Source organism: Mustela erminea, chromosome 8 (genome assembly GCF_009829155.1).
Source record: "Mustela erminea isolate mMusErm1 chromosome 8, mMusErm1.Pri, whole genome shotgun sequence".
Lineage (NCBI taxonomy): Eukaryota > Metazoa > Chordata > Mammalia > Carnivora > Mustelidae > Mustela > Mustela erminea.
This window is the reverse complement of record NC_045621.1, coordinates 92,218,922-92,246,489: the sequence shown is the minus strand read 5'-3', so window position 1 is coordinate 92,246,489 and position 27,568 is coordinate 92,218,922. Positions and strand designations below refer to the sequence as shown.

At 39.5% G+C, this 27,568-nt stretch overlaps 1 long non-coding RNA gene across 1 annotated transcript in view; it reads right to left on the bottom strand.

Moving 5' to 3' along the window:
- Positions 1-20,807: 20,807 nt before the first annotated feature.
- The window catches only part of LOC116596725, a 40,705-nt gene continuing 33,944 nt past the window's right edge, over positions 20,808-27,568 (bottom strand). The window contains exon 3 of the long non-coding RNA XR_004288288.1: positions 20,808-21,182. This is a non-coding gene — a long non-coding RNA (uncharacterized LOC116596725). The remainder of the gene's footprint in view (positions 21,183-27,568) is intronic.

The window sequence follows — 27,568 nt, the reverse complement described above, 5'->3', positions numbered from 1 at the left end:
ACCCAGACGGGGTTCACATGCACCAACTCCTTCCTGATTTTTGTCATTTTTCGCTTCCTGACTCTACTGAGCCCCCGCTTGTCTCCTCCATACTCCCTCAGCCTCGCTTCAAAATACCCAGTCACGTCTCACAAAGCAAAGTTGAGTTCAGTTCACTTTGAACTCTTTTTCCTATTGCAATAGGATATTACTGATTAGAATCTGTCCTTATCCTTTTAGCTAGTATCTGGCTTTGTTCATCTTGGACAGTCTCCACAAGAATACCCTCTCTGGTACCTTTAATCCCCCTTTGAGAAGGGGCATTGTTTGTACGTTTTAGTTGAAAAGCTCAGCCTTTTTTTCTGGGAAGAATTCTACAGTAGCCCGTTAGGAGGAGCAAATGTGGGAGTGAAATTGCCCTGAAAGCATTGAAAGGGCTCTGGCCCTAGAGAGAGACTGACCGGGATTTTAATAATTGCTCCTCTCATCAAGCAGAGCCCAAAGGCTACATGCCTCATCCCTTATTTTGCTGAATATGTGCCCTCCGCAGACTCCCCACCTGCCCACTGTTTAGTATCCCACCTCCTTCTGCCTTTGCCATTTTCTTGAAGAAGTGCTCAGCAAAGTTTCCAATGATGGGATGCATGTACCAAGGGAAGGAAGGCAGACCAGAATGGGGAGCCAGGGTCACTGGCCTCCCTGGGTTAGGGGTTGGGTGTGGAGAGACACTGGTCTTGAAATAGAAGTTGAAGAACTGAAAGCCACTCTCTCTGTATCAGCTGATTCCAAACTTCATTGCACGTTGAAATCAGCTAGGGATCTTTGAAAACTATGGCCTCTTACTTCCCACTCCCAGCTGTTCTAATGGAACCAGGATGGGCTGGGCATCAGAATTTTGCAGTGCTCCCCGAGGTGATTCTAATATGCAGTGAACTTTGGAAACCGTGAGTCTGGTATCAGACCTCGCTCCCTCAGCAACATTTTAAACAGGCTGATAAATCTTCTAGTGATAAAAGCAGCAGCCTCATTGAGCACTTCATAGGTAACTTATGTTTCCCATTCATTAATTCATGTAACAACCCTAAGGTGGATATTCCTTCAGTTTTATAAATAGGGAATCTGAGTCTCAAATGTCTTTTAACACATGGTCCAAGCTTACACTGTAAGTAAGGAATGGGAGCAGGCTCAAAACAAAAGACTCACCCCAGACCAGTCGATCTTACCCTCTACTGCATACTGCCCCATATCCAAGACCCTTTATTTTAGATGCTTGAAAAGTAGCTTTGAACACATAGCCTGGAGCCTGCCCAGAAGAGGGTCTGGCCCAGGGAATATTGAATCCAACAAACACATTCGATTTGGCATGATGGTTTTTTCCTGTCTGGATCTCATATGATGTCATGCTTGTCTGAATGGCCTTCTGGACCCCTAAAGCTCTTAGCAAAAGTGGTCAACAATCAGGCTCAGTCAGCTGGGGACTGAGTTTAGACGAGACACAGCAGGTGTCAGGGTTGAAATTGATGCGTTCTAAAGGTCAACACAAGTCCCGGGAGACAGATATTAAAGAACACCAGGGAGATGGAGGAGGCAGATAAAATCTGTTAATTCAGCAGGTCTTAGTAAATGAGAAATAGCAAGGCCGATGGGGATGCAGCTTGATTCTAGAGCAAAGGTCATTCTCGTGGAAGGTAATCACAACCAGATGAACTGAGTTTAGGCAGAAGTGGCAGTCTGGCGGTGACAGGGGATGTGTTGACACAGACTTCCAGATCTTCAGTCTATTTCATTTTGTATGAAGGTGTGAGTGATATGTATCTTGAACAGACAGAACTTAAAAAAAAGATACCATGAAGCACCAAGACTAGAAATAGGTATTTGGGCAGCGTCATGTGCTGCATGACACAGAAGGACCTAGAACCACCCCCCCCCACAAAGACTGCAATAGAAGCGTGCTGTCCTGTTGCATCAGTGAATGACCTGTGTAGTTAGACGGACCTAGGAGAACCTGGCCTGAACACCTGCTAGTTGCGTGACCTTGGGCAAGTTACATCAACTCCCTGAGGCTTTGTTTTTTTAGCTGTTATGCAAATTCGATTTTTGCTCTCAGTGTTTGTTGTTGGATTGAGTAAAATAACGGCATAAACGTCATGCGCATTTCTTGGCACACTGTGTGAGTTCAACATTTCCTTGCCTTCCTGTGTCATCTTGTACTTTTATCTCTGGAATGGAAATACATTCAAACATTTTTTGGTAATATGCAGCAGATTCAGTATCACTTAAATTTTAAAATATTACAGGTGATTAGGTGTAATAATATATGTAAAAGTGTTTTGAAAATTATAAAGTAGTAAATGACTCTAAGGTATCATTATTTTAATTACATAATTATGCAGGAGCAGATCCTACCTCATAACGCCGACTAATCCTTTCTGCTGCTCACTCTCGAATGTACATTTCTAGGACAAATAAGTCCCCAAAGGCTCCTTTTCTTCAGGGACACTTCCAAATCTCCATTTTGCATTTCCAAAAGAGGGTAATAATATTCCCAGGAAATTGCTCCTTCCTTTTCCTACTTCTCCTTACTGGCATTTGGGACAGATTTATGCTGTCTCTCTGTGCAGGGGATCTGGCCTTGAGTTTAGGTCAGAGTGGTAGAGTGGTGAAAACACTGTGAAATCAACAGTCACCCTTTGAAATCTTAGAGAGGCAGAACATGGTGAATATCACATTCTAGAACCTAACTGCCCTCATTCAGACCCTACTCTCTTACAAGCTGTGCGACCTCAGACAAGCTACCTGACTTCACTATGCTTCACCTGGGAAATGGGCATAGTAATAACAGCACCACTTTACGGAGTTGTGGTAATAATTACGTGAGCTAAAATAGTGGAACTAGTTAAAATAGTATGATACCTATTGTTAATATTAACTTGGTGCTGCCTCCATGGCTACATAGTCTTGGATAAAGTGGCTCAACTTGGAGCTTACCAGCTCATCTGTGAAGTAAAATAATGCTTGCCTAATATGAGGAGAGAATAAATTTGCTGCCAAGTCGTTGGAATCATTCTCTAGTTAGTCTGTGTCAAGGAAGATGGTAGATTGAGTCCAGTTGCTTACTGAAGACAGAATATGGTCCCCTTCTTGTTTCTCCTTTCCATGGCTGCTGTACTCATTTTGCCTAGGTTTGGCCAGCTACCCACCCTCAACCTGGATGCGTGTTCTTCATCTCACCTGGAAGTCACGGGTGGCTATTGCCCAGATTCCTGCATAGACCAGCTCAGCAGAGGCGCTGTGGGCAAGCAGCCTCTCACTTGCTGTCTGTCTGCTTCCATGCCCCTGTTGTGGCTAGGACTGGGATTTGGGATTAGATTTAAGGAGAAATTTTCTAACCTGAGCAAAGGGAGTTCTGCACCTGGTGGCTCCCAGATTACTTCAGTTCCCATGCAAGGACTTGCTGAGAGGCCCCACAGTAAACAAGAATAATTCCCTTCTACTGGCCATAAGTATGTTTTTCTTTGGGGTCTCCTGAAAACTGGATCTAGGTTAAGTTGAGTGTCCCTAGACTCTGGTGATAGTTGTTGCCATAGGAGGATCTCAAGCTCTTTCTGATTTCTAACCATCCTAAGTACCAGAATACCTATTCTTTCTATTTCGATGTTTGATATGGTCACTCAGACTGGAAAGGGGACATTTTCCTTCCTCCCCAGCCACTGGGTGTGCTGACCTCCTGAAGCCCATGGCCAATGAGAAGTGGAAAGACTTCCTTATAGACAGCAGGTGTTTCCTTGCCGAAGTCTCTAGTGTATATTCCCTCAGTCACATGAGTTCAACATCCCTGCTATTTTGGGTCCCTCCTCTCTGTCATTGTCCATTATCTTGTCAATCATCTAGTAAGTGCTGATTCTCTGATGTCTCTCACTTTTTTGAATTCTAAATGTTGCTCTCTCCATATTCAGTTGTTTTTCTAGCTCTGGCCAAGCTAGATTTATCTTCCTAAAGCAATAGTTCTGATGACTCACTCCTACGGTCTTCCTGTTGTCCTTATGCAGAGGTGACTTGCCACAAATTTAATGAGGCTCGATGTTGAGGGCTACTCGCTGGCAGGAGATCCAGTAGCACGTTCGTGTGATCATATGCTGTTGTAAAAGTAGCAAAAGTAAGATATTTTCACCCAAATAAAACCACCATGTCTTTCTGTTTCCTGATATACCCCTTTGTCAGGAGGTGATGGAGCAGCAGGAATATACTGGATTTTATAACAGGAATTTTAGTTGAGAATATATTTCAATCCAATTTAGTGACATATAACCTTTTTGGTTCACTATTATACTATGCTCTTTTCCTAAATTTTGTGGTGTTTCTGGAATCTGGCAGCCTTTAAAAATATATGACATGTTGTTAATTTGTATCCTCATTTGAAATAACCATTCATGGGCGCCTGGGTGGCTCAGTTGGTTGGACGACTGCCTTCGGCTCAGGTCATGATCCTGGAGTTCCCCAGATTGAGTCCCGCACCAGGCTCCCAGCTCCATGGGGAGTCTGCTTCTCCCTCTGACCTTCTCCTCACTCATGCTCTCTCTCACTGTCTTTTTCTCAAATAAATAAATAAAATCTTTAAAAAAAAAAAAAAAGAAATAACCATTCACCTTGTACCTCATTTTGTATAAAACTTCTTCCAAGGGTGCCCAATCATATAAGCTTCAAGCTAAAAAGATAAAAAATGGATCTACTCCTGCTTACATTATATTAAAAACATACAATTCATTTGAGACTCAGTGCCCTTTGTTCCGGGCTTCTCATATTTTTTTCCCACATTTTCCCAACCTCTGCTTCCCACACTGTTAGCATAGAACTTCTACTCCTCTTGCTTCCCCTCAAATCTTCATGTGGGTTTCTGAATTCTACTTATCCTTCTGAACCTCAGCCACATTCACGTCAAGGATAAAGATAACAAGTTCACAGTTATGGGCTATTTTCATACACCAGGCATTGTCCATACCTCGTCTTTAGTTCTTAGGAACCGCACCCAGAAGCGAGCATCGATGGCTATGCTTGCCCTGTAGATGACAAAACCGAGGTTCTGTGAGGTTATCCTGCCCGTGGTCAGAGAGCATTGGCTCTTGCCTTGTACCAGCACCTCGTAAGAATAGCTGCTTCTGGGGCACCTGGGTGGCTCTGTTGGTTAAGCCACCAACTCTTGATTTCTGCCGGGTCATGATTTCAGGGTCCTGAGATCGAGCCCCATGTCTGGCTCTGTGCTCAGCGAAGAGTCTGCTTGAGATTCTCTCTTCCTCTCCCTCTCCCTCTGCCCCTCCCCACTCTCTCACTCTCTCTCCCCTGAAAATAAATAAATAAATAAATATTTTAAAAAAAGATTTTTTAGCTGCTCCCCATATCAGTCCAGAGCTATCTCTGAACTCCAAAGTACTGACAGTTATCTACCTTATAAACAGCCAGCTGCCTGTGTTGTTATGTAACTATCTCATAGTCACACTTCTTACTTGTTCCTCCTTCTTCCGCCCCAACCAGAGTGTATTCACCTGGAAACCTGGCATGAAGTCCCATGTTCCCTTTGATGCAAACCTGTGTGCGCACACCTGTTTGTACTTAGTACACAGAGGGATACATGAAATGTCCAATTAGGAAGTGGAAATAAAACTGGTTGGAGGGAGAGCTCAATTCTCATTCACAAGAGCTGGAAACGGTAAGCGCAGGTGTCTCTGTCCTGCTATGCTGACACCAGAATAGAAGACAGAAGTTAAAAGATGTGTAGTAGAACTTTCTTTAGATCCACAATGTCAAAAAATATCTCCTAAAAATATTACTCACAGAGAAGCACAACTGACATGTGTCAGGACACTGACAGCTAGCTCTGTGGGTGATTAGACTGAGAAGGAATCTCTGGACTTTTAGAATACAGTTGAAAAATTATGTAGGGATTTGGAAATCAATTTCCATCCTTCAACCTGAAAAATGCATCTTTTTCACACCCAGTAAGAATACAATGATAACTGTTGTATGTGGAGGAGCAAGTTATACATATGGACACCACATTCAGTAGGCCAAATTGAGGAGTCTTTATTAAAAAGTCAGAGGCTGCGAGTGGGCTCATGCACTCCACTATCTCACAGCCCCGAATGACCTGAGGAGTAGACTTATAAAGGTATAAATCACATCCTGTTGCCAGTTTTTAAAAATTGCCAAGTGCAGTACAGAAGCAAAAATGCCGGGTTAAGCAGATATTTAGGGTAGGGGTACATTTCCTGAAATTGTTATGTCTCGAGTATTCTGCAGGTTTTTTTGTTTTGTTTTGTTTTGTTTTTGGATTTTGGTTAAGGTTGCAATACCACGGTATAGTAACATTACTGTGTTACAAAATAACATTGTGGCATTTATAAAAAATGCCACTTCTTATAAAAATGGCATGACTTATACTAAGTCTGTTTCCTAGGTGTCTCATAATGAAGAATAATAAATATATTGTACATCAGAATAATTATTCTGGGCAGTCTTGTTTTTTTGTTGTTTTTTTTGTTTTTTAATCTTTCTTCTGGTACTTAGCCATCTGTAGGTTGTTTCATGAATTATTGGGAGTGAAAATGTGGGAGCGAGAATTAAAATTTTCATTTTTTTCCTTTTTCCTCACTTCCCCTTATCTCTCACCAACCCATCATTAATACCTTAAGTTGATGGGATGATGGATTATTTTGTTTCTACACACAAGTTAGAGGTATCTGCCTCCACGGCATATGCTGGAGAAATTCCTCTGGCATCTGGGTGTTGGCGAGTGATTTCATCACCAATCTCAGGGTGATGAGTAATGTTAGTTATTATACACTGCAAAATATTTCATTAAACTAATAACCATAGTTTATAAGCAATTGTACTTCAATTCTTCTTTTTATATATATTTTATTTTATCTATTTGACAGAGAGAGAGATCACAAGTAGGCAGAGAGGCAGGCAGAGAGAGAGGGGGAAGCAGGCTCCCCGCTGAGCAGTGAGCTCGATGCAGTGCTTGATCCCAGGACCCTGTGATCATGACCTGAGCCAAAGGCAGGGGCTTAACCCATTGAGCCACCCAGGCGCCCCGTACTTCAATTCTTTAAACAAACAAACAAACAAACAATCTTTTAACAAGGAGAAAACTTGGGCTTAAGTCGTTAGATAATAATTATTATGAACATTTATTAAATGCTTATTATATGTCAGACAATGTTCTAAAAGTGTTAGTAGGTCTGTTAACTTGCTCCAGCCTCAGACAATGCTGAGAAAGGTACTTTGTGAGAAAGTACTACAGTCCACATTCTACAGATGAGCCCAATGGGGCCAGGAGAACTTTAATGACATGCCAAGCTCATACAGCTAGGAAATGTCAGACCGGGATTGAACACTAGGCTGACAAGCTCTAGAAACCACGACTCTGCCCCAAATAATGCATCTATTTAGAGTCTTTGAACTTTTTTTTCATTCCAGAGTCTATTTTCTTAGTTATACTGTTTCGGTCATCTTTCCAATTACCTTGCAAAAGGTTATTAAGCCTCAGCTGGAACCCCTGTTATTGCTGGGGAGACTGGCTGCTTCTGAAGAAAGTTCATTCTATTTTTGGACAGCTCTGTTGTTAAAAAAATTCTTCCTTACATTGAGCTAAAATCTACCTCCCCATTACCTGTGGGAAGACAGTGGGTTGGTAGAAAATGTCATTAGCTATGAGGCTAGACAGGAAGGTAAAGGCCAGAGCATGAAGGGCTTTGAAGGCCACACTGGCTTCTAACACTGATGTGAACACTGAGCCCCTGGTAAATGCCCAGCCGTTAAGATGTAGCTCTCCACCTGCCCCGGAAATGACAGGTTTTCCAACTTCAAAAGAGGAATTTACACGGATCTATTCTGCATTTGACATTGTTGGTTTCTACTCATCATTCCACTATAAAGATATTTTTGTCTCCCGATTCTGAACGTTTCATGTGTTAGCTACCTCTTACAGCTTTCTATATTCATCAGTATTTTTATTCAAGCTATTGATAAGCTCCCAAGGAAGATTGTGTCCTGCATGTTGCCTAAAAATTAGAATTGAAATTGTTGGTCACCATCAAGCTACAGCATCTTTGTGTCATAAAAGGACATTGGCCACCCTCTTCCCTTTTTCTCACCCTGTACGATCCTGGGTGCTTCAGCAGCCAAAGGACCATTAAGGACATAACTGAACATCATGAAATTTTGATGGAGGATGTTTAATGCTACTACACAGGAAATAAAAGGGTATTTACGTGCCTGTTTAATAGAGAATCAATAATAAGCTATGATATAATTGGGAAGTTCCTCTTTGCATATCAAAAGAAAAAATGTTCATTTAAAACCCTGGGGCATCTGGGTGGCTGAGTTCAATAAGCATCTGCCTTCGACGCAGGTTATGATCTCAGGGTTCTGGGATAGAGCCCCGAGTTGGGCTCCCTGCTTAAGTGGGAACTCTACTTCTCCCTCTCTGACTCTTTCTCTGTCTCTCTTTTTTTCCTGTCCCTGCAGATGTTCTTTCTCTCTCAAATAAATAAATAAAATCTTAAAAAAAATAAAAAGAAAGAAAAATAAGCTTACCCACTGCCATAGCTTTATTTTTTATTTATTTATTTTTAATATTTTATTTATTTATTTATTTGACAGAGAGAATGAGCACAGGCAGATAGAGTGGCAGGAAGAAGCAGAGGGAGAAGCAGGCTGCCTGCTGAGCAAGGAGCCCAATGTGGGACTCCATCCCAGGAGTCTGGGATCATGACCTGAGCCAAAGGCAGCTGCTTAACCAACTGAGCCACCCAGGCGTCCCTGCCATAGCTTTATGAACAACATGGAGTCAACTGGGTGGAACAGAGAACAAATACCTGAGGTCCATACAGTACAAGGATATCGATCCAAGAAAGCAGAAACAAGGGCCATTCATTCCTTCCTTCAAATAACCCACAGCAAGCCAGTGGGCTTTTTGCAGACATCTGGTAAAGACTTTGTTACTTAAAATCTTTTAGTGGTTGTAGTTATAGAAGGAAAAACAAAACAAACAAACAAAAAACAAAAAACCCTCTGCAATTACAACAAAGATTGTGATATAAAGAAGCAACCATCCCAGCCTTTGAGAAGGACCCAGAGAGAGGCAGCCCACCAAGGAAATTAACGAATTCTGCCAGCAGAAAGAAACTCAGAGCTAAACCAAAACAAAAGCTATTCCCACAGCAGTCCCACCTGACCTAGGATTCACCAGATAACTAGCAGAGACAGAATGAAATTTAAGAGTGTGTCATTTATAACTCTTCCTTTTATATATGCAATTTATTCTCAAGTCACTTTTCTATACACTATATATAGTTTTCGTTTCAAAGCAGCCCATCTGTTTCCTCATAAAGTAACCAATTATTAAAAATTAATAACAACAGCTCCCTGTATAATGTCAAAGAGGTACCTGGTCCGAGCTAACCTGAACTAAAACTCCCATTTAAGATTTACGTTTATGACTCTGAGGCTTTGTGTGAGCAGACCAGATGAACAATGTTGTCTCAGGCTGCTTATTTTCATCATACATAGGTGAATGGCCAAGCAGGAGTGAGTTTTAGAAAATGGGGTTTGTCTCACCTCCTGAAACAACTAACTCCCGGAGCGATGTGCCCACTACAGTGCGGTAGCCCGTGTGAGTCTCTTCCTACCAAGCCCCAGTGAGACCATGAGAGGACTTGTCCACAGTAATAACAAGGAGATCACAATTTATACGGCACGCTCTATGGGCCCTCACTGAAAGCAGTGACTTTAATTCACTCCTTTCTCAGTTCTTATAGTAACTCTTCGGTGTAGGTTTAATGAACCCAATTTTATATTTGAAGAACCAGCAGTTCAAAGAATTTAAGTGTCTTTTTCAAAAGTGAAATGACTGAAAGATGATGGAGCCTGTATCTCCTTTTTACCATGTAGTCATGTGCACACTTGGTGCGATTTTTAGATTTTACTACCAATGCCTTTCCAAATATTTTTTCCCCCCTCTCTTGGCACTTCCAGCACTGTGATTCCGTTTTTACTCCCTGCCTTTTATGGACTGCTGTTGGCTCACTACTCCACCTTCACAGAGCGTTTTTAGAGAATTGCCTATCTCAGAAGGAGGGCCACCCTTAGCTTCTGGGAAAGGTATGAATATAGGCCCACATTCTGTGTGTCTAAATATTTACAGAACAAGCAACACACTGTTTAATAAAATATGTTCCATACTTGACAAACATACCTTTATAAAGACCAAGAAAACTGTATTTCAGTTTAGAATTATCAAGTTCCTAAGGAGACAGGTCCTGGGCCCCAGTAAACTTGTTTCTACTTCTGGTTCCATTGTATACTGAACAACCTCCTCAGGTTTACCATCCTGGGCCTAGGAGTGTGCATGCTGGTGACGTGATCCATCCTAGGGAAGGTTGACATAGAGATGCAAGCTGTGGGAACCTTAAAAATGAGGGTCATTTGAGCAAAGGATTCAGGGACTCTGGTACTGCACCATGGTCTGGGAAGAGAAGGTGCTAGTTCTAAGGCCATGTTCCATTGGCCTCATGGAGCCTTATCTTATGGCAAGGGGTATACCAAAATTAGTATGGAGAGGAAATTAGTATGGAGAGGACTCTTCTTAGATGGCAATACTGCTTGAGAGTTCTCCAAATCTTGGCTTCTCTCATTGAGAACCATTGACAAAATGAATCCCTGGGCCAAGTGCCAGAGAAGTTGCTTTGCAAGTCAAGCTGGTCTTTTAGGGCCAATTCCCTTTACCTTTTTAGGATCACTCCCTTCCAAATACCCAGTGCTTTTCTGCAGGTCCAAGCCATCCATTCACTGAGTACATAATGTGAAAAAAGCATTCTCCAAAATATGTTACCTTTCCTAAGGGACCTTATGTATTTTATTTTAGCTGCAATTTAAACCAAAGAAATAAATTTCCTAATGATGGAATTTCTAGCAACAGCAGAAATATATCTGGGGACAGGGATTTTCTTGATATAAATCTGTATTAGTTTCCTAGGGTTGCCGTAACAAATAACCACAAACTTGGTGGCTTACAACAACAGAAATTTATTTTCTCACAGTGTGGACATCAGAAGTCTGAAATCAAGGTGTCAGCAGAGACACGCTCCCTCTGAGGTCTCCAGGGGAGGATAGTTCCCTGCCTCTTCCAGCCCATGGTGGCTACAGGGGGTCCGCCCCTTCTGTGGGGCTGCCTCTCTCCCATCTGCCCAAATCTCCCAGGGTCTTCTCTCTGCCTCAACCTCCCTCGGCCTTTTTAAGGATGTTTCTCATGGGATTTAGGGTCTATCTGGATAGTCCAGGACGATCCATCTCAGGATCCATAACTTAATTACATCTGCAAAGACCCTGTCTCTAAACTGGGTCACATTCACAGACTCCTGGAGACTTGTCTTTTGGGAATCACCATTCCACTCACGACACTGTTTGGGCAGCATTCTTGGGCACCCACAGACTGAAGGACAATCTGCTGCAGAGAAGGGAGGCAGGGGATGTTAGCCCAGCACTGCACACCTCAGGGAAAGTTGACAAGCCTCCTCAAAGGAGATAAACTTCGTTATTGACAGAGCCATGAGGCAGACAGCAACTGCATTTGAGAGCACCGCTTTTTAGGAAAATCTTCGTCAGACGAAAGCACAGTAAAGAATAAATGATCTCTCCTTGCTTTTCAAGACTCTTCATTTCATCCCAACCATCACTAGAGACTGTAGGAGCTTAAGGTCCACCGTTTTTACATTCTATGTATTTATTTTTCTCCTTAGGCAAGGAAGAGAAAGGACTGTTGGTAACTGCCTGCCTATCATGTCCTAAGATTTTTAACTATATTACTTCATTTTATCTTCATAACAGCCCTCTAAGGAAGACAGTAATATTCACACCCATTACACAAATGTGAAAACTGAGGCCCTGAGACATTAAGGAACCGGCCAGGATCCTATAGCTAGGAATCAAAGGCGCTGAGGGCCACGCCCTTTCCACGCCCTTTCTAGGACTTCACCGCGGTAGGATCCGTCTAGATCAGCCCCACCCCTCTAAACTGATTGTTAATCGTCAGAAAGAGCGAAAAGCTTTACTAGCAGCTGGAGAAGCCCGAGGCTAAGGAATCAGCTGTTCTTTTCGCTTACACTATACTGCCATCTAGTGGGAAAATAATTAATGGCAGAAGATACCATTTCCGGCATCTTAATTTTTGGGTATTTGTACTTAAAATTTGCTTTAGGGTATTAAGGAGGGCACTTGTTGTGATGAACATTGGGTGGTATATGTAAGGGATGAATCACTAAATTCTACACCTGAAACCAATTTTACTATACATGTTAACTAACTAGAATTTAAATAAAAAACTGAAATAAAAATAATAAATATTTTATTTGTTAAATTGAGACCCTATCCAAATCAACATCAAATTCCTGCCCCTGCATCCATATACACATGTACACACCTTCTGTCCACCTGTCTCACATATTTATATGTTGTGTAATAGGGAAGTGAAAGTACTAGATGCACCTTCCACACTTGGATCATGACCGCAAATATGCAATAGTTAAAATCACAAGCAAAGACGTGCATTCTCCAGACTCCCCACTAATGAAATGGTGACCCTTTGGCACTGACTAATTTGACTAAAATTTTAGCAAGGAATTCGGACAGAAATGACTAATCAAATTATCTTTAACCATTTTTCATAACTAAAAACACAATTTCTTTCCACCAGAAATAGCTTCTATACTGAGCCCACGGCAGAGCTGACTATAGTACTGGTGGTGCCCAGGGAGGTGATTGTTGGATAAGACCATCATGCAGGTAACACAATGATGAATACCTCCGTGTAAGTGTGAAAAAAAGAAGGTGCAGCTCCAATCGCCCTTATTAAATATACATTCTAAGGTATCTAAAACACTTATTAGGGGGTACCTGGATAGCTCAGTCAGTTAAGTGTCCAACTTTTGATTTTGACTCAGGTCATGATCTCAGGATTGTGAGATTGGGCCCCATGTCAGACTCCATGCTGGACTTGGAGCCTGCTTAAGATTCTCTCTCTCTTTTTTCAACATTTTGAGGAACCTCCATGCTGTTTTCCAGAGTGGCTGCACCAGCTTGCCCTATGACCCAGCAATTGCACTATTGGGTATTTACCCTAAAGATACAAACGTAGTGATCCAAAGGGGCACGTGCACCCGAATGTTTATAGCAGCAATGTCCACAATAGCCAAACTATGGAAAGAACCTAGATGTCCATCAACAGATGAATGGATCAAGAAGATGTGGTATATATACACAATGGAATACTATGCAGCCATCAAAAGAAATGAAATCTTGCCATTTGCGACAACATGGATGGAACTAGAGCGTATCATGCTTAGCGAAATAAGTCAAGCAGAGAAAGACAACTATCATATGATCTCCCTGATATGAGGAAGTGGTGATGCAACATGGGGGCTTAATTGGGTAGGAGAAGAATCAATGAAACAAGATGGGATTGGGAGGGAGACAAACCATAAGTGACTCTTAATCTCACAAAACAAACTGAGGGTTGCTGGGGGGAGGGAGTTTGGGAGAAGGGGGCGGGATTATGGACATTGGGGAGGGTATGTGCTTTGGTGAGTGCTGTGAAGTGTGTAAACCTGGTGATTCACAGACCTGTACCCCTGGGGATAAAAATATATGTTTATAAAAAATAAAAAATTTTAAAAAAAAATTAAAAAAAAAAAAAAGATTCTCTCTCTCCCTCTGCCCCTTCCTGGTCTCTCTCTTAAATAAATAAATAAATACTTATTATTATTAGTCTCTTAATCTTGCTGTCACAAATTACCACAAACTTAGTGGCTTAAAACAACATAAGTATTATCTCATAGTTCCAGAGGTCAGAAATCTCAAATGGGTCTCATGGGCTAAAATCAAGGTGTCAGCAAGTCTGCATTCCTATTGGAAGCTCCAGGGGACTATAAGCCTCTTCCAGCTTCTAGAGACTGCCTTAAAGTCAGCAGCATTCGTCCCAGGGCTACTCACAATGCCCTCTCTCTGATCTTTCTCCTTTGTTTCCCTTTTCTGCTCTACGGGACCCTGTGGACCCACCACAATAATCCAGGGTAATAACCAATATTCCTGTTTTAAGAACAAATGATTAACAACCTCAATTACATCTGCTACCTTTAATGTAATACAGTCTCATGTTCCAGGAATTAAGGTACAGGCATCTCTGGGGACGGGGAAGGCATTTTGTGTCCTTTCTCTTCCCACACCCTCCCCACTTCACAAACTGCAAGGAGCCTTGTAAGTACGCAGGAGGACACACCTACCCGGAAATTCTACCTGCACTTTTGGCCAGCCACATTTCATAAGTAGGTAAGAGCATAGATTCAGATAGACTTAAGGTTAAATCCTAGATTCCTCTCCTGATGTGAAAACTTGAGAATGTTACTTAGTGTTTCTATGCTCAGTTTCTTCATCCCTAAAGTGGGCATAATATCCGCCTCCTAATATCAGTGTAAGGCTTAAATATGTCTACAAAAAGCACTTAGCAGAGCATGTGGTATACATGAGCATCTCAGATAGTCTGAAGGAACAACTTCTGAGAATGAGGCTTTTCCAACCAATCTTCAAAGGGAGATTAACTAGCCACCTAACTAAGCACTGCACTGGGTGTTTGGGGGACAGGGAAAGGGAAATGCCTAGCTTCACCCAGTTAACGACGAGCAGTACGGTAGAATCGGAGACCAAGACATGTCATCTCATGAGATTCTTCTAAGGTCAGTAGACTAAGGCTTCCGTTGTACCTTCTGTATTACACAGACTATGTACAGGGATAGACTCTGCCCAGTCAGATACTTTCAGGTGAGGAGCATCTGAAGAGAACATGGAAGAGGAAGACCATGTTTCCTTCATTCTTTCCTGTCCTTTTCTGTCTAGAACACATATACCAATGCCAATACTTCAGGGACTTGATATATTGCATGAGTATACACAGAAAGATGGTCATTCCTTTTTTAAAAAAGATTTATTTATTAATTTGAGAGAGAACATGGACACACAAGTGGGGGGAGGGGCAGAGGGAAAGGGAGAGAGAATCCTGAAGGACTCCATGCTGAGCATGCAGCCAGGTGCAGGGTTTGAACACACGACCCTGAGATCATGACCCGAGCTGAAACCAGGAGTCAGACACTTAACTGAGCCACTCAGGTGCCCTGAAAGATGGTCGTTTTGCCTTGTGTCCTAAAGTTAAGGGCAGCAACGTCCTGTGTGTGTGTGTGTGTGTGTATGTGTGTGTGTGTGTATTGCTACCATACACACAAATATGCCATCAAGTTATACTGAAATCTATTTTTACCCTAATAAGAAGTAAATTTGGGACAATGAAACTAAACTGTTTTTAAAATCTTCTTATTTATTTTTAAATAATTTTAAATTTATTTTTAAGTGGAAGTTCTGAAATAATGAATGAAAAGTTTCCTTGAGGGGCATCTAGGTGGCTCAGTGGGTAAAGCCTCTGACTTTGGCTTGGCTCATGATCTCAGGGTCCTGTGATCGAGCTCCGTATGGGGCTCTCTGTTCAGCAGGCAGCCTGTTTCCCCCTCTCTCTGCCTGCATCTCTGCCGACTTGTGATCTCTGTCTATCAAATAAATAAATAAAATCTTAAAAAAGAAAAAAAGAAAAAGTTCCTTGGTTATAAAGCCACCCATATACAATGTACTTAAGATGTAAAAAAAGTCATGATTTTAGATGGACTAAATCTTTGTCTCTTTTAATCTTGTTTTAATAATAAATTTACTTAGGAACATGTTCATTGGAGAAAGCAATTTCTACAACTATAGTAAATATTTCTGAATTTGTAGTATCTAATACATTTTACCATTTTATTTTTGGATTTTACATAACTCTTTAACTATCATGCATGAATTCCTTGACAATAGGAAATATGGGGTAAAATGCTATTTGCACATTAAAAATACAGAAAGGATGCCAAAACTCTAAGTTTTACTTTTACCTCTGATTCCCCCAACAAGATTAGAAAACATTCCCTCCAGGCCTATTAGACCTTCTTGAACAAATGGGAAAGATTAAGCCGTGAAGGGTCCTTCCTGGGTTTGCCATTCTCACTTAGGTGGCCGCATTGAGCAGGTCACTGGGTTTTGGGTGTGGTTACAGTTTGCCCCCAGAGGCTTCTCTGTAAACCTCTTGAGCGGGAGGTCTACGTTGTGACTAGGAAACCTAGAACCTGCGAACATTATTGCACCTCATGTTTGCACAAGCTTAAAGTTCATTATACCCCCGGGACTTCAGCAATGCGGACTTTAAAGGCGGTATGGCAAACCCAACCTCCACCCTGAGTTTACCCAGCTGAGGTTGAGTCTGAGCTTGTGGGGAGGCGGTCGCAGCTTGGGTAACAAGGCTATGGCAGACTGTACCATGGAAAGAACATTCTGTGGTACTCCTGTGTGTGTGTAAGTACCTCCCTCAGAGACAGTCACGGAGCTCCGTATTTGACAAGTCTTCGACCCTCGGCTCCATGTAAATGCCAAGGCAAGCACATTAATTCATTGTGACAAGATTGTCAGCCAGTCCAGTTGGTGGGAGCTAAGGCCACATCCCAGCAGAGCTGGGAGTTAGTGAGCCCTGCCAGAGGCATGCAGAAGAGATTCACCCCAGAATCCATCATATTTTGTTCCTCTCTGCCTCACTGGGAAATTCTGAAAACTGAAGTTACATACAGTTTACATTTTAGAGAGAAACAGCTAGCTCAATTAAACTTAGGTTGGACTGGTTGGTAATATTTATTTAGTACCTAATAAATGGCAAGCACTCTACTAAGAGATGTATATATATTACTTATTAATTGCACTGTAAAGTGGATAGAATTAATCCTTGATGAATCTGAGGCCTACAGAGCTCAAACTTCCCAGGTTCCCACAGAGTAAAAATGAGTGTTGACATTCCCCTTGCATATTAAACCCCTCTTGTTTTCCCTTAGTTATGAAGGAACACAGCAGACAAATATACATAAATAAGAAAATTTAAAAAAAAGTAAATCCTAAACATATTTGACTGTTCTAATTTTTCTTCAGCCCATCAGTCTCCTCAGACACAATTTTCCTTTGTCCTCTTTCCGTCTTCCATCTCATACCCTCCCTGTATTGTTGTAGGAAATGATTCTGAGAGAGGCCTCATTTGGAGTATTAATAGGATGGATTTTTATCAGGAGCACTCAAAATGTGTTAGGAACTATCATTTTCCCTTTGTTCTGGATGAGATCATCCAGGTGATAACAAGCTTATCAAATAAAATAAGAAAAGAGGAGATGAGCAAATGGGCGCAATAAGTGTTAAAAGTAACCAGTGGGAGGAAGTGGGAGTCAGTGGAATATATTATGCCACCCATAAGATTGAGGAAGATGACTGTGTAATAAATCCTATTACATGTCATGTATTAGTTATGACAAAATTTCTTAGTTTCCTCTACCAAAAACTTGGATGAAAATTTCATTTCTATTTTGTGATTTTCTTTTAAAATTCCTACAACCAATAGAAAGGGATCAATGACTCCTTTGTCAAGCTTCTGTGAATGAGTCTAGTAAGTAAAAAGGATTGTTTTGAAGGAGACTCTATGTTTTTCCACTCATTGGCGTGGATTAAAGGTGAAACTCAATTGTCTCATTATGATGCACTTCTCTCTTTTATAATGAGAACGTGATGATGAGGGGAGATGCATTAACACATAACAAGGACCAGAATGTATCATAAAATATTAGCGAATGCTTTCCTTCTGATAAAAATGTTTGGAACGGTTTCTCATTTATTTACGAAATAGGCTACCTTAGTTTCAAGGCCTTATGACTCAGGGTCTATAATTTACACAGAACCAGTTCAAAGCTAAGGTGTTTACTGCTGCTAAAGCCATTAATTTTTTTGGATGATTAAAAACAAGAGCTAAGGATTAGCAGTAATTAAATGTCTCTTAGAAAAGGTCAGTGGTACAAGGAAATGGTTAATTACACTGAAAGAACAAGAAGAAAGTTGAAGAGAATGTATTTTTTCAACCACAAAACTGACTAAAAGCCATCCAAGCTGGGAGATTTACTAATTCATAGCAATTAAGTAGTTAATTAGAAGTCTGTAATTATCTTTGCCACTTCATTAAGAACTCTGTACAGATTTCCCAGTATAATTTGTTGGAAACCCTACTTACCTTGGTTATTGGGATTTTATGAGGAAACTGCTTTCAATATATTAAAGGAGTGTCTCATTAAAACTTTGTTCAGCCATCCATGGAAACACAAGTTGATTCCTAAATGTCTAATAGTTCTGGGCTTACAGACGAAGTGTGACTTAAAGGACATGGGATAGCATAAGTAACTTTCTAGTTCTTAGTCACCAGGGTGGGTATTCCCCCCTGCACAGGTATGACCTTATGACTTACTTACACAAGTATTCATTCTTACTAGCTGTGGCACTGTTCTGATTTTTTTGTTTGTTTGTTTGTTTGTTTTGTTTTTTAATTTATTTGACAGACAGAGATCACAAGTAGGCAGAGAGGCAGGCAGAGAGAGAGGAGGAAGCAGGCTCCCCGCCGAGCAGAGAGCCCGATGCGGGGCTCGAACCCAGGACCCTGGGATCATGACCTGAGCCGAAAGCAGAGACTTTAACACACTGAGCCGCCCAGGCCCCCCCCCCTTTTTTTTGGTGGAACTGGCTCGCCTGAGGTCACATGGCCAGTGGGCAGAGGAGAGAACCGGAAGCCAGGTGGGAGCTGAATTGGCCTTTAGGGTCATCTCTTTCAGTGTCCTCAGCCTTGACCCAGTGTTGGAGGAATCACCTGGAAGCTCCTGAAAGCTACTCAGGGCTGCGTTCTGCTGAGATGCATTCTATCCAAACACTGAAGGAAAAAGGCATCCCTGGGTTGTATTGCCATGCAGCAGGGAGTGAGAACCCCAGGCAAGGAGAAGGTGAGGATGGGGGAGATGCTCCCTGCAAGAGATCCATGGCCACGAGTGGGCGTCACAAGGCCCATACAAGAGTACTGCATACGCATGCCATAAATGTGGGAAAAAATGATGCAGAAACTAAAAACCATAGAATTCCGGACTTCAGGTAGGAATTGAAACCAGAATTGAGAATTCAAGGAATAATTTATATCATTTCATCAGAAAAAAGGACAAGGGCAGGAATACACACTAGTATACTTGCAGACAATAAGCAGATAAATTTTGCCAGAATGAACGGTTCCTTCATATGCAGAAATAACAGGGCATCAATGGAGAATAAAAAGTAGTACAGACAGATAGGAAAGTACCTTCAGTATCAACTAAGACATCTTGGCTTTATTTTACAGGTGACTGGATAATAATGAAAAATCAAGATTTCTGAGTATGAGACTGACATGCAAAAAGGCATTATGAAAATCTGTGATTTTTAGTTTATAAGTGGAATGTGGATTTTAAGTGGTTAAAAATGCTGGAAGCCCTTGATTTGTCATTAATAATTTAGAAGTGATTTGCTATGCAAAAGAGAAATATTTGAAAGGAATAACTGTAGTTCTTATTTTATGTATTAAGAATATTGGATTAAATATAATATTTTAAAAATTGACATGGAAAATAAACAAATACCCATATATAACATTTTTAGTACGTACTGTATATCAGGTGCTGGGTGAAGTGCTTTACATTTTTTATGTCATTTAACCTCCCCCAAAAACCTTTATGGTAGAAATTATGGTTATCTCAACTTTATAGAAGAGGAAATAGCAGTTTAGAAAGGACAAGTACCTTATTTCATACAGTTAATAAGTGACGCAGCCAGGATTTAAACCTGGTTCTCCTGGCTCTAGAGTATATACATTATCTTCCTTCAAGTCTAGACTCATTCTTGACAAATATGATTTATTGATTAAAATAACCAAGGCAAAGGTTGGTTCCAGGGGAAATGGAAATGAGAAACAGCTATAAGATAAATTACTAAACTGAATTCCAGAAGAGAGAAGATGTCAGAACAACTTCAGGTGTTTGACTGTGGGATCCAAGGAGAGCAGTAGGACCACTAACAGAAATCGTAAAAATGAGAGAACACACTAGTTCTCAGTAATTAAGTGAGATTTTCCTTAAAAAGAAATAAAACAGTATGGGTTTATTTTAGTGCAAAGTTCAAGATTTATGATTACATCCCTTGAGCCCAGCAATTCCCAAAATAATGTAACTAGATGTTAAATAAGGTGTTGCCAGATGGTGGCTTGACCATATTTTCCCTTCTTCCTAAGATAAGAACACACAGCAATAACTAAACATATCATTTGGTGAAGTAGCTCAACTACTGTGGGCATTGGTGCTCTGGCTCAAAGTCCAACTTCAATCATTTAAAATTTCCCCTACCAATGAAATAGTTCATCTACTTTTCCCTTAGGTATTCCTGCCAATTAACAACCCCCATTAATGTAAGCCAAAACCCGCAACAGCTCTTCAACTGCCTTGTACTTAAAAATGAACAGAAAACCTAGAATCTATAGTCATGCAAGAAGAGTTGACAAAATGCTACAAAAGCAAAAGTAAACAAAAAATGAAGGTAGGTTGAAAGGGCAGACAGGTGGCTAAAGAAAATAGTTCCTTCAAAGAATAGGATGTAAAATAAAAATTTTTAAAAAATTAATGCTTTTGCTGTCCTCAGAGAGCCCAGAAGATACTGAATTTATGAAATCAGCATTATAGACCTTACAAGTCATCACTTCTAATGTCTTTTGTGGATAGTGTTTATTAAAAAGAGAACTATTTCAGATTGTTGAATCACTGTCTTGCACACCTAAAACTAGCACTCTGTGTTAATTATACTGAAGTTACAATTTCAAAAAAGAAAATAAAAATATCTGGATGAAGGATGGTGGCCTGAGGACTTTTGATATGAAAATTACAATCTTAATTGTCAGAATTTTTTAGAAAATATTATTGAACAACTGTAACTGTGACCCAGTGGAGGACATAGTTTTGATTTAAAGCATTTCTCTTTATCACAAATTACATCCCTAGGAGTGTTCACAGCCCTTCAAATAAGGCTGTAATTACAGGAATCTCAGTGCCACCAACCCCTTGCGAAGCCCTGGAATGTGTTCTATGATCCTAGCAGGTCCCTTGTAGAGGCTCCACATCTGACAGAATGAAGAACCACAGTTGTTCCCAGGCAATCTGTAAAGGTACAATAAGGTATAAATAATATTCTCACAAAGGACACACAGTTCACTGACAGTCACTCGTTTTGGGCAATTAATCTAGAAAGTGAATTTCCTCTCCATCTCCAAGTCTTTGTAGCAGTGATATAAAAATCTAGATATGGCATTTGGAGATGAGGATTCAGATTACAGCTGCTTACCACTAAACAAGTCAATCATGACTCAATATGTAGTTTCTACCTCAAACATAAACACAACAATATCTGTGGCATAACTTATTAAAAAATAAAATAAAGATTTAAAATCACCATTTATCATGGTGTTTAGCATATAGAAACCCTATTATATTGAAGGAATTTTTTTTAGATAGGTGTAAACTAAAATTTCTACATAAAAATCAAAGGTCATTATATATCAATTTATCATCATGAAAAGCTTGCCCATCATGTGTATAGAGTATTGTGTCCAATACCAAACAGACCAAGCTTTATTGGAAAATCTTTGTGTAACCCAAACCATCTCTTTTCTATAAGAAAGTAGATATTGATTTTGAGCAGACAACTCCCAAACAAGTAAAAACAAATACACAACAAAAAATCATACAGTTCTCACAAGAGAAAGTGAGATTTTCATAATACGAAACCCAAATTTTATCCTTAAGTTTACCATATTTGGACAATAATTATTTTATTTTCTCAAGTGCAAAATAAAGACATTAAAAATGATTTCAAAGATCTATAAATCTTTGGAATTCAAACTCTAAACATGTCTAATAGTCATTCAACCTGTACTGTCATCTAAATTGCATTGGTTCAAATCAAAGACTATATTCTTTCCAGTTTTTTTTTTTTTTATGGTTCCTATGAGTATTTTTGGAATAGCAAATCTACATTTTCAACACAATTATAATCTCTTGATTAATCATACAGACAAAATACTGATGATCTTTATAAAATTTTACCTACTTTATAGACTCAGTGATGGCATAGCAAATGTACTAACACAATTAGAAACAAATTTATTTTTTTATTTATTGAATATTCTTGATACTATTGAATATTGATAATATTGAATATTGAATATTTATTGAATATGCTTGGTAAAGTTTCTCAAAATGTTAAACATATGGTTACCACATGACCCAGCAAGTCTATATATACTCAAGAAAAGTATAATCATATGTCTACTCAAAAACTCGTACATTATGGTCATAGTGGTATTTATAATAGTTGAAAAGTAGAAATGACACAAATTCCCACCAACTGATGAATAAATAAATGCAAGGTATACTCATACAGTGGAATGTTATTTGGCAATAAAAAGTGATACAGTACAGACACATGCTACAACAGGATGAACCTTGGAAACGTTTTGATGTTGATAATAAGTTTATGATTCCATTGAAGTGAAATTTCCAGAATAAGCAAATATACAGAGACAGAAAGTAGATTAGTGGTTGTCTAGGGCCAAGGGGGAATGGGGAGTGACTACTACTAGGTATGACAATTTGACAATATCTATCAAAAATTTTAAAGAACATATTTTCTTGACTCAGCCATCTCCTTTCAGAGATCTATCCCAAAGTAAGAGTATAATTAAACATATATGAGGAAGTTATTATTGCATTATTTGCTACAGTGAGAAAATAGATTAATTCTGTGGAATATTATGCAGCACTTACAAATTATAATAATATGTAAGACTTGGAAAGTGACCCAAGGCATCTATAGTTGACCAGACAAACAGATGATTTGAGATAGAGATATTCCTTTTATATGATAATACGTATATGATATAGAGCAATATACATACAGAGACATGCCTTTAGGTAACATACAAATATAAGACATTTATGTAACATATGTGACACATAACTATACATACAATATGATTCTATTAATGTTAAAAACAAAAATTAGATAGATAATCTGAAAGGAGGCTTAGCTGATTGTCAAAGAGCAGTTATTTCTGGGGACCAAAGCAAGACTGGGAAGTAACAAAGAGGGCTTTTTTACATTTTACTCTGTATACTTTATATTATTTGAAATAATATTTTCATATTATTATGGAACAGTCATATATTCATGTATTACTTATGTCATTAAAAAGGAGGACTAATGTTTTTAAATAACCATAGGAAAAATCCTTTGCCTATGGAAAAGCATTTTTTTATAAAGCAAATAAATTACCCCAACATGCTAAAAACATCCAAGCAAGCAGGTAAGCCTCATGGTTTCACTCAGTGGACATCAGGTTCCAGGAGGTGTAGAGAGTTAAAGGGTGGGGGAACTAGACTGAAGAAGAGGATTAGCAAGACTAAGGTCAGCCCAGTTGTTAGAGAAACATCAGGGGCAAGTGTACTAAGAAGGGAATAGATTAGTTGAATCCCATTTTTTAAAAATTTTTTATTTTTTTTAAATTGAAAGAGAGAGAGCATGAGCAGGGAGGAGGAGAGGGAGAGAAAGAGACTATTAAGCAGGCTCTATACCCTTTGAAGAGCCCAATGTGGGGCTTAAACTCACACCCCTGAGATCATGACCTGAGTGAAATCAAGAGTCAGATACTTAACTTACTGAGCCACCCAGAAGCCCCCGCTGAATCCTATTTTCATGATTTGATTTTTTTTTTTAATTCTTGCTCATGGCTTTTTAAAAAATTTAATTTGTGTGTGTGTGTGTTCCAAGATTCATTGTTTATGCATCACACCCAGTGCTCCATGCAATAGGTGACCTCCATAATACCCACCACCAGGCTCACCCAACCTCCCAGCCCCTCACCCCTCCAAAACCCTCGGTTTGTTTCTCAGAGTCCACAGTCTCTCATGGTTTGTTTCCCCCTCCGATTTCCTCCAACTCACTTAGACTTGCCAGTTAGAAAAGTGTAACTCATTCTCATCCTTGCCACTTTCATTTGAAAACTTTCATAGGACACAGAGCATGACAGACGATTATATGAGTCATGGTCCTGGGCAAGAAGCAAATGATACTGTGAGCAGGATCACTAACTGAAAGAGTTTAATGAAGGGACGATTTGGAAAGCTAGAGGCTGAGTTAAGGGAAATGAAAAGGTGAATGAAGCGAAAGAATACAAGAGTATAAAGCCATTACCCCCTCAGGGCCTGAAGGGAAGGGAGAACCAGTAGCCAAAACCTGTAAGGGCTAACGCTAGAAAGAGCAACCACCTGACAGGAGCTGCTGCAGATGAAGACACACAGACACTGCCCAACTGCAACAGTCAGCCTGAGGATTATGGAACGTTTTCTCCTCCTGCTCTCTGACCTTTGGCCCATGATCTCTTTTGACCATAACCCTTTGGCCAATGCTCTCTTTTGACCCTATACAAAGGGCAGGTGATACAGGAACAGAGCAACCAATGCTAGTGCCTCCTTGAAATATAAGGTATTTGTGCTTTTGAAAGGAACTTTATTTAAGACATCACTGTTCTTCTGGTTATGCCTTACTTCACCATTGTCATGTAAATATCACAGGAAACAATATGCAAAGTGAAGTACACTTAACTATTCAACCGTACTGGAAATGTATTTATAAGATTCAAGCAAAGGCTCTGCAACAACTAGAATATTTCAGAGAGAATTCACATGTCTATTCCAGAGAGTATAATTAGAAACCATAAAGTGATTCTCCCATCTTTGTCATAAGGCTGAAACAATTTTCAGCTGTCCCATTATTCCCTGTGATAAAGAAGATAATATGTAAGCCATAGTTATACTTTGCAAGGTTTTTTTGTTTGTTGTTGTTGTTATTTTTTGGCAGAAAGAATTTACTAGATTTGAAATTCAAATAATGTCTGTATGATAAGCCAAGAGCCACTCTTCAGGAATCCTACATTTCAGTCAGGAACATACTAAGTGAATGTCATTTCTTTTGGATTTGAGTAAATGAAATTTTGAAAAGTAATTCATTCCATTGATTAATCCAAAAACCACCCTTTCTATTATGAACCCCCAAATCCTTCTGTATGACTTTAAACAGGTTAAAAATTAATACTGAATAACTGAGATTCAGAAAGTCTTCTCTCAACGCGAGTTTCCTTTGCAAATAATAAGTAACTGCTTCAAGAAGAAGAAATCGCAGCTTCAGATGTGCAACAATGTGAGCATGTCTGTGGTGTCTGAAGAACAGCCAAAGGCCGAGTCAACTACTGTAGAGGGAGGAAGGGGAAGATAGAGAATAGCACATGTGATAAACAAATCATGTAGTCTTGGTAGCCAAAGCAACAACTTTGGTTTTTATTCTGGGTGGAAAGAGCAGATGCTTTAAATGCTCTTGCCCCTTTCTGCCTGTTTTAACTATAACTTCTGGCATGTGTCATGAGAAGAGTGGACCCCAGAGAGTTGCTGCTCCTTCAACATGGGTCCCAGAGCTGTCCTATGCATTGTTATAATTTCTTGCAATGGTAAATCTTGAGTATTTCGGGGTTGATTTGTTGTTGCAGCCTAAACGCTAGACTAGGAGCTTCATGTGTGCATATTATGTCTGTTTTGGGATCAACAACTGTCTACACACTGCTGGATGGTTCCTATCAAAAATAGGTGCTCAGGGGCACCTGGGTGGCGCAGTGGGTTAGGCCTCGGCCTTCAGCTCAGCTCGTGATCCCAGGGTCCTGGGATTGAGGCCCCCTATTGGGCGCTCTGCTTGGTGGGAAGCCTACTTCTCCCTCTTCCACACCCACTGCTTGTGTTCCCTCTCTTGCTGTGTCTGTCTCTGTCAAACAAATAAATAAAATCTTAAAAAAAAAATAGGTGCTCAGAAAATCAGGGTGGTGTGCATAAAAATCTAGCTCTGGAGATTCTAGAATTGTAAAAGTGCTTGAGCCAGGCCTTAAGTTTTTTTTTTTTTTTTTTTTTTAAAGATTTTATTTATTTATTTGACAGAGAGAGATCACAAGTAGGCAGAGAGGCAGGCAGAGAGAGAGGAGGAAGCAGGCTCCCTGCTGAGCAGAGAGCCCGATGTGGGACTCGATCCCAGGATTCTGAGATCATGACCTGAGCCGAAGGCAGTGGCTTAACCCACTGAGCCACCCAGGCGCCCCCAGACCTTAAGTTTTTGAGCCAGAATAGAATCTCTGTGTGTTTAACTCAAGTACTTGTATTAAATATTACTATCAATATTAGAGAAGAAATATATGTTCTTCATTTTTAAAAAAATGCATTAACACACAGGATATGAAATAATTCTCCTGAATTAATCTTCCCATTTGTTACTGGTTTGTGTGTATACTCTATATTTTTATTATTATACATGTGTGTCTATATACATGCATATATCTATACAAATATATTTACACACACATATATATTTACATAAATGACATTATGCCCATATATATTGATTTGCAACTTATTTTATCACATAAATTGAAAACATATTTTTGTTGGTCTTCTTATCCTTTCTTAAAGCTGCATAGTATTTCTTGATATATTTATACCATTATGTACTTAACCAATCTATTGATATTTACTTTTTAGTTTCTAAACATTTTCTTACAAATATGCAAATAAACACCTACATATATACATGTCACACAAATTTGTAGAAATAGAAATGCTGGGCTCCAGACATGCATAATGTATATGTTGATAGTGACAGATTGCTCTCCAAAAGGTTGTTATAACTTTCCATATATATTTTTAAAAATCTTCATAGGTGATAATAATGCAGTCTTTTGGTTAAAACCACTGAATTAAATAGAAAAAGAGAGAGGGAGCTTGGAGTTAGAAAACCAATCTAATCATGTCATGGCTAACCAGGGAAAAAGAAAATACCACCTTGGTCAGTCATCATTAGTTTTCCCGGAAATAGATTTCAGTTTAGTAAATATTCTCCTTGTAATTTTTTGTACATCTGAATAATTTTTACCCTTAAATATTAACAGTAACAAATGAAGGTATTCTTACTGGATTCCTTCAATTCTTCTTAGCTTTTGAAAGAGCACCTAAATACAATTATTTTTATATCCAAATAGATTTTAAATCTTTGCCTTTCAGTTAAAAAAAAAAAATCTTTGCCTTTCATTCATATTATATGCCTCAAAGTTTCAGGTTACTATCTTCTTTCGAAAAAACATTTAAAATTAGTAACACAAGTCCAGGTAATGACAAAGGGAAATGAGCTGGTCGCTTTTGTTAGAAGTACAAACCTGCAAAGAAAATGACAAGATGTTTTCATTGATGACATTTTATATTTGTTAAATCTGGAATATTCGATTTTTGTTGAAAGGGCAGTACATTGAATTAAATCTCGCCATCTAAATACCATGATAACCTTGGAGTAATAATTAAATCTGCATTAGCCAATATTTCTAGATGTGAACAGCTTATAAAATGGTATTGAGGGATAGACTGAGAAGGGTCAAAAACATGATAAATTATTCAAAAACACG